Here is a 6,000-nt window from a genome sequence, read left to right as displayed (position 1 = left end):
CCTTGACTTAATTTGTTCCAATATATAACATACAGATACAATAAGTTTGTGTCTCAAAAACCGATTTTACTTAAAATAATTAAAGGGGTAATATTGAAAATTGAAACCTAACTGGATAAAGCTATTTGACTTTCAAACCTCAGGAGTCAGGTCATCCATCCAGACATTTCCTAGATCGTCGGCGTGCGCATCCTAAAGTTGAGATGCTAACAAGCGCACACAAACCCACTCTATATATATGACATGAACATGATCTATTGCAAGTATACACAAAATCTTCATCAACATATTTTCTTTCTGAATTGACGTTCCAAATCAAAAACAGAAGTCGACATGGTGCTAGACAACAGTTATAATTCATGGGCCGATCAGTGGGATACAAGATCAGAGTACGTGAATCCCACAAGCAAGAAGAACAACACAGTGAAAGAAAAGGTCGGTGATGGCTTAGGCAAGACAAAAGCGGTGGCTTTAACTGGGATGAAGAAGGTTAAACAAGGAACAAGTATTGGGTTTCATTGGATCAAAGAGAAGTACAACAAATCTGCTAATAAACGTTGATGATTGATCCATTATATATAAGGATATCTTTGTATATCATCTTTGTATTATTCTGTACATCCATGTTTTGAAGATTAGTGGTTTGATGAATTTGGCTCTGTTTCTATTCTTAGTCGAGTTTTAGTTCGTTGTTTGATTGATTTAATAAAGAATATGCATTTGTGTTGCTATAAATGTTTTTGTAAATCAAAATAGGGTATTTTTATAAACTTTCACCAAAGTATATGAAAATTTCGTCGTTCATTCTGGATCTTATTGATCAGGTAATTGGTATTATATTATATGATCAGGTAACTGGAGTTAATCTCGTTGTGAATTCAATATTCACCATCAACAAACTTTTAGTCATATATTGTATCATATCAAATATATAATTAAAGACTTAATATATAATTTAAACCTTGACATGAACGTTCTTCGCAATATACAAGAAATATAGCATTTACATATTACATCAGTGTGACTGTGTTATAGATATTATTTAGTTTCTATTTTGAAGAATATAACTCTAAAACGGCCGTCGAATAATATTTAAATGGAAATTTAATAATCTGCGCTCCTTGCTCTTTTATGTAATTTGATATACAAAAAGTATGATGGGGAAAGGTGAGGAAGGTTCTAGACCACATGGAAATATAGAAATTGAGCAGTTTATATTGGAAAATAACAAAAAAGGTATAGCAAGGAATTGTGGACGTAGGTAATGAAGAAAGAATAGGCTGCCCAATGACCGCGCTGCCCGTGCACGACCATCTTCTAGAAGCAAAAGTCCAACTGCCAAGACATAGAGACAACGTGATTATAGAAACAAAATGTTTTATTTTATCAAATAAAAATTATAAAATTATTAATATAATAAATATAAATAATACTTATATTCTACATCAATAAATTGAACATATGATATTTTATGACGCCATAGTTTAAAGCGATTTTCTTTTGTAGTGTATACTGTATATCATCAAGATAAATGTTTGTCTCAATTCGTTTAAAGTTTCGTTTTCAAAATACGATCCGGATAAATAGAAAGCTCTCTAGATCATGGGGCGGCAGTTTTTTTTTTCTTTTAACCAGTCGTGTAATAGGAATAATATGTAGGTTTTGTGGCTTTAGCCGGATTGATTAAACAATATCTCAATTATCAAAAGACGTATCAGATGATATAAGTTCAAAGATACCTATTTAAAGCTAAATTACAAAATACTTTGTAGGAATATCTGAATTATGTTGTATTGGTTCTTTGTCCACAAAACATTTCTAAAAGTATCTTAAAATAGAAAATAAAAAGAAATATTTATACATTGTTTCTACCATGTCACTAAAACTATCATGTCTACATAAGTCCTTAACATTAAAAAATCTCAATATTTCACAAACTCTAAAACAATTAAAACATTGTTTAAAGTTAAACAACTCAACTCTAGTACCAATGTGAGCAGTGGCGGACGCAGAACGGTTTAGTAGGGTGGCATTAATTTTTTTTTTCCAAATAAATCTAAATTTGCAGTGGCATTCGTATTTTAAGCCGGTGCATCTAATAAAAAAAACATAAAAAAAACATAATTTTTTTTACATTACGCTCCGGAATCGGAGCAGTGGTCCGGGACCCCCTCAGCACCACTAAGGGCCGCCACTGAATGTAAGACTAGCCCGATAGGAAGATGTTTTGCCTCTTCGACTGGTGGTCCTGAGTTTTATTCCAAACATTAGCAAATACTAATAATTTGGCGATACTAATTCTAACAATTAACCAATTGCTATATATATATATATATATATATATATATATATATATATATATATATATATATATATATATATATATATATATATATATAAATCAAACTCCAGCACAACCTAGTTCATTGTCACTTAGATTTAAAATGGTTTTTTTAGCTGAAAACAACCAAAAGTACATATACTATTATATTGCTTTTAAATCTACATAGTTTACCATAAAACTTGAGCCTTTAACCATTTGGAAAATGACATCATCAAATATAACCTAACTAGCTTTACATACATTTAATTATTTCATGTGTAGCCTTTTGTTGGAGACAAAGAACATAATAATTATCTTTATAAAATCAAAAAATAAATAGATCGAAAAAAGGTAAAACATTACAAGTTCTCAATATCATTAAGGGTGTGTTCGGCAAAACTAGCTAGTAGCGGATAACTGGTAGCGTTTTGTTAAATGTTACATGAAGTAACTTTTAGATTTGGAGTGTTTTGTTTAAACTAAACACTAGAAGTTTGTAATGTCAAACGAGATTTTTTTTAAAACATAGCGTTTTGTCAAACGTTAGAAGCTAAAAGCTCTTAAACATTTCGTGCCGAACACACCCTAAATCAATATAGTGTATGGATCTTTGGCATAACGCTGAGGAGTGACTCTCTATGAGAGGTCATGGTTCAAGTCTCTTAGGAGATATATGTGGTATTTAGGAGTGAAGGTTCTAAAGTTGTTAGAGTTGAGCCATTTAATTCTACAAAAATAAATAAATAAATAAATAAAATAAACGAATGGGAGTGGTGTTGAAGCTTCCGGAAGGAATCGTGCGAGCTCATTGTAAAAGTGCTTCGGAGATAATACTGGTTGCGTGTGAGAATATGATAAACGAAAGTGGCAAAGTTATCCCTTTTAATGAGGTATCAGTTAACAATCTCATGGGTATAATTGAGAAATTTATGGTGCAACTCTTTGAATATAATAATTATGTGAATTAGAAGGATTATTTCCAAAAGTCAAACTAAAAAGTCAAAGATAGTTCCATAAAGTCGAAGTTAGATTGTTAAGAAAAATCAAAATTTATACTTCGAAAGGAGGTCCCTAGAGTTTTAGAAATATGATAGTTTTGGTCGTCTAATTTAAACTATAGATGGTAAGGGACCAACTACGAAAGAAATTTAGACCATAGGGGACATTTATGTAATTTCGAGTAACTGGTTAACAGATTAATAGATAAAACTAACGATAATGACTTAATTGACATGTACAACAAAAATTAGACAAATTATTGTGTAAAAAAAACATAACAAAATACTTAAATTCATTGTGCTACAACGAACATTTTCCTATTAAAATATCGTACAGATAAGAAAAAAGACATTATATAAACTTAAATGTGATACCTTATTTATGAATAACAACTTTTTATCGGCACCAAAAATTATAAAAACAATATAACATAACAATATAGATACAAAATAGAGAAATTTGCAAATTTAGTCAAAAACATTAATTAATTTGTAGAAAATATCCAAAAAAAATTGAAGTTGCAAATATAGCCACCAAAATCGCAGATGAGAATGGTCCATCTGCGATTTGTCCATCCCATATGCGAATGTACAAGTGGCTAAAGCACGGACGTACTTTAGCCACTTGTACATTCGCAGATGGTGTTTTTGTTTTTTTATGTATATATAAGGAAGAATCAGGCTAAAAGCGCAGATGGACAGTGTCTATCTGCGATTTCCTCTCTGTTTGATCTGCGATTTTATGGTATATTTTTCATTTTTTTAAAAATTTTGACTATGAAATCAAAGGGTTTAACTATGAAATTAATGGGTTTGACTACAAAATAACCTTATTATATATAAACTTTTTATAGAAAATTATCAGTTTACTTGTTATTTCTTTAGGAAATTTCTTAAAAACCCCTCTAAAAAAGATGAATGAATATATGGTTTGTCTTGTAACCGGCGGGAGATGACAAGTTATTGAAACAAATATGGAATACGTATATCCACAGGGAGGTATTTTTGAATTCGCTTTGATATTTTCTGAGTATATTAGTTATAGTGATTTTTTATGTTTGGTGAGAAACAAAATTGGTTTGTTAGAAAAATATAGAATTAGTCTTTGTTTCCATCATCCTGAATTCAATTATTATATAACCATGGTTAAAGACATGAATGTTAGAATGTTGATTAATGTAATCAAATGTAGTGGAGGAAGGGTTGTGAAAGTGTTTGTGGTGGTTGATAAAGGAGATGAGGTTAATGAGGTTGGTTAAAGTGGAAATCTGGAAGTTGGTAATTTATGCAGCTATAAAGGGAGCAACGATCTGATAGGTACTTTCAATACTCCTAGTGTACCTCAATTTCACAGTGTTGCTGAATATGTTAATGTTACTTATTCACCTATTCAATATGTTGATCCTGAGAATTACAAGTATGTTGGTGATTATGATGTTGGTACATATCTTAATGACATGGGTGGTCATTGTGTTGATGTTCCTGAACAAGAAGTTAAAGTTTTGAATAGGGTTGTAGTAGATAAAAGTAAAAAGATAAAAAATTGCCTCAAAAAGATGAAAAAAAAAAAAACATGTTTACGGGAATTATGTTGATGTTGCTGATGTAGCTTTAGATATAATGACTTAGAAAACAATTCAAATGGAGATGAGTTGGGTGATGAAGTTAAAGCTAAGTTTCTCGATAACCTTTTTTATGGTATGCCCCCTCTACCAGATTGTCCAGTTGATATTAACGAAAATATCCCAACACAGATGGTAGACATCAATCTTCAAAAGATTGAATGTGAGAGTATATTTAATAACAAAGAACTTTTAAAGCAGGCTATTGGTAAAAAGTGTCTCCGAGAAGGTTTTCAGACGAGGACAAGTAGATCCACCAAATCAAGGTATGAAGCTGTGTGTGTTTCGGAAAATTTTTCTTGGTTACTAAGAGCAAAAGCAATTAAAAATTCCAAGCAAACAAATATGTTTTGGGTGAATATCTAGCTGATGTTTTGGCTGAAGATTATAGTAGAGTTTATCAGGGAAAATATATTATTAATGATATGAATGCTCAATTGAATATCAATATCTCATACCATCAGGCTTGGCTTTTAAAGCAATATGCATTGTTGTTGTTGAGGGGTACGAAAGAGTATTCTTTTACCAAACTTCCGGCTTATTTCCACAATTTGGTCAAACATAATCCGGGTACAGTGACACATATTAAAACAGATGGTGATGATCGCTTTGAGTTTTTGTACGTCGCACTTGGTTGTTCGGTTAGTATTTTAATATTTTAGTATTTATTTATTTTTATTTTGGTGTATTTGAATACATATACAATGTATTGTTGGTACGCGCTTTTGTCAATTTTTGTAAACCGACCCTTGTAGTAGATGGTGCCCACCTAAAGGGCGAGTTCAAAGGTACCATGTTACTTGCAGTTACTAAGGACGGACAAAACCAAATATCACCGGTTGTTCGGTTAGTCTTTTAATATTTTAGTATTCATTTATTTTTTAGTTTTTATAGTCACTCTATCGATATACATTTTTGTAGGGAATTTTTTTTCTCTATTTACGCTTATATTTCAATTTTAAACTTATATTAAAAACTATATTTTGTATAAACATATGGATCAAAACTATACGCACACAATCTACAATAAAAATAAAACAACAAATCATTCAAATAC

The sequence above is a fragment of the Lactuca serriola genome, chromosome 1 (assembly GCF_051521515.1).
Source record: "Lactuca serriola cultivar US96UC23 chromosome 1, Lser_US96UC23_V15, whole genome shotgun sequence".
Taxonomy (NCBI): domain Eukaryota; kingdom Viridiplantae; phylum Streptophyta; class Magnoliopsida; order Asterales; family Asteraceae; genus Lactuca; species Lactuca serriola.
This window is presented reverse-complemented; position numbering follows the sequence as displayed.